Below are 2,947 nucleotides of genomic sequence, written 5' to 3'. Positions count from 1 at the left end.
TCCTAGCACTCTGGGAGGTTGTGGCAGGAGGATTGCTCGAGGTTAGGAATTAAAGACTAGCCTGAGTAAGAGCAAGGCCTCATCTCTCCTAAAAATAAAGTTAGCTGTATGTGGTGATGTATCCCTCTAGTGCCAGCTACTCAGAAGACTGAGGCAGGCCGATCACTTAAGCCTAGGACTTTAGGGTTGCCGCTCAGAGTGATGATGTCACTGCACTCGAGCCTGGGTGATAGAGTGAGGCTCTGTGGAAAGAGAGAAAGAGAGAAAACACTTTAGTTTTTCAAGACAGCCTTCCTCGAGGTCGCTACTATCCAATTTACTGAAGCAAGTCATGTAAGAAAAGCAATGAACACATATTCACGTAAAGACTCTGCAAAAATGTTCATAGCCATTTGATTCATAATAGCTGGAAATAATCCAAATGTCTATCAATTACAGAAAAAAGCTGATGGTGGATCACAAAATGGAATAGTATTCAGCAGTAAAGAATGAATTACTGATCTAAGCCACGATGTATATGACTATCAAAACCATTATGTTGAGCCAAAGAAGTCAGACACAAAAGAGTCCATTTGGAATGATTCCATTTATGTGAAGTTGAAAAGAAGGTAAAACTAATCTCTGACGATAGAAATCAGGACAATGGTTGTTTAAAGGGGATGGGGATAGAGCGAAAGAGGGTACCAGGGTGATTACTGGGCTCATAAAAATGTATTTTAAATCAGTATATAAATTTATCAAAATTCTTAAATTATAAACTTTTTTTTTTGATACAGGGCCTCATTTTGTAGCCTTCGGTAGAGTGCTGTGGCATCACAGCTCACAGCAACCTCTAACTCTTGGGCTTTAGCCATTCTCTTGCCTCAGCCTCCCGAGTAGCTGGGACTACAGGCGCCAGCCACACACCTGGCTATTTTTGGAGACGGGATCTTGCTCTTGTTGAGGCTGGTCTTGAATTCGTCAGCTCAAGCAATCTGCCTGCCTCAGCCTTCCAGAGTGCTAGGATTACAGGTGTGAGCCACTGCACCAGGCCCTAAATTTTACTTTAAAAGATTTGTACAGGGTGGCATCTGTGGCTCAGTGAGTAGGGCACCAGCCCCACATACGGAGGGTGGCGGGTTCAAACTCTGGCCCAGGCAAAACTACAACAACAACAACAAAAATAGCCAGGCACCCAGCTACTCAGAAGGCTGAGGCAAGAGAATCGCCTAAGTCTCAAAAAAAGGGAAAAAAAAGTAAAAGATTCGTACAATCTGAAGAAAAACCAGAGTAACTAAATTTTATTTTAAAAAGACAAACACTGGTATAGTAGAAGGAATATAAGCACTGGTGTTAAAAGCCTTAGATTTTGATACCATTTCCAGTTCCTAGTTGTGTAAAGTCACTTAATCTTCATAGGCCTTAAACTTTTCTTCCTTTTTTTTTTTGAGATAGAGTCTCATTATGTCACCCTGGGTAGAGTGCCATGGCGTTACAGCTCACAGCAACCTCAAACTCTTGGGCTTAAGTGCCCACCACAATGCCTGGGTATTTTTTTGTTGTTGTTGCAGTTGACCCTGGCCAGGTTGGAACCCTATATCAGCCTTGGTGTATGTGGCTGGTGCCCAAACCACTGTGCTATGGGCACTGAGCTAGAAGGTATTTTTTTTTTTTAAGGCTAGTGATAGTAGAAAAGGAAAAATAAATTTGGAAGTGGTTGGGATCTATTAGTTGGACTGCACTCAAACCAGCCTATGTGTGTAATTTTTGATGAATCACCATACTGTTTCCCGTAGTGGCTGCCCCATTTTATATTCCCACCAGTAATGCACAGGGTTCCGTTTTCTTTTCATCTGCATCAACATTTGTTATATATTTGTTATTATTTGATAATTGGCACCTTAATGGGTATAAAATGGTATCTTATTGTGACTTTAATTTCTATTAGTAATGTTGAACATATTTTCTTTTTTTGTTTCTTTTCTTTTTTTGAGAGTTTGAGGTTGCTGTGAGCTGTGATGCCACAGCACTCTACCAAAGGCTACAAAATGAGACTCTGTATCAAAAAGTTTATGATTTAAAGAATTTTGATAAATTTATATACTGATATAAAATACATTTTCATGAACCCAGTAATCACCCCGGTATCTTCTTTTGCTCTATCTCCATCCCCTTTAAACAACCATTGTCCTGATTTCTATCGTCATAGATTAGTTTTACTTTCTTTTCAACTTCACATAAATGGAATCATTTTTTGCAGTTTTTGGCTGGGGCTGGGTTTGAACCCACCACCTCTGGCATATGGGGCCAGCACCCTACTCCTTTGAGCTACAGGCGCTGCTCTGTTTCTTTTCTTTTGTTTTAATAAGACAGTCTCACTTTGTTGCCTTCAGTAGTGTGCTATGGAGTCATAACTCAAAGTAACCTCAAACTCTTGGACTCAAGCAATCTTCTTGCTTCAGCCTCCTGCATAGCTGGGACTACAGGTTCCTGCCACAACACCCGGCTAGTTTTTAGAGACAGGGTTTTGCTCTTGCTCATGCTGGTCTTGAACTCCTGACTTCTAGCAATCCACCTGTCTCAGCCTCCCAGAGTGCTAGGATTACAGGCACGAGCTTCCATGCCTGGCCCATTCTTTTTTTTTTTTTTTTGAGACAGGTTTTTACTCTGTTGCCTACTAGAATACAGTGGCACTGCTATGATAAGCCTCCAACTCCTGAGCTCAAGTAAACTTCCTGCTTCAGCCTCAGTCTCCTGAGTAGGTGGAACCACAGGTGCTCGCCACCACCCCTGGCTAATTTATTGACTGACTGATTGAAGAGACAGGGTCTCACTATGTTACTAAGATTGGTCTCAGACTCCTGGCTTGAACTCCAGGCCTCAAGGAATCCTCCTGCTTCAGCCTCCCAAAGTGCTAGGGTTACAGGCGTGAGCTACCACTTCCAGCTGAACATCTTTTTCCATTTAT

Source organism: Otolemur garnettii, unplaced genomic scaffold, assembly GCF_000181295.1.
Source record: "Otolemur garnettii isolate 467f Iridium unplaced genomic scaffold, OtoGar3 scaffold00025, whole genome shotgun sequence".
In the NCBI taxonomy this organism is placed as follows: domain Eukaryota; kingdom Metazoa; phylum Chordata; class Mammalia; order Primates; family Galagidae; genus Otolemur; species Otolemur garnettii.
This window is presented reverse-complemented; position numbering follows the sequence as displayed.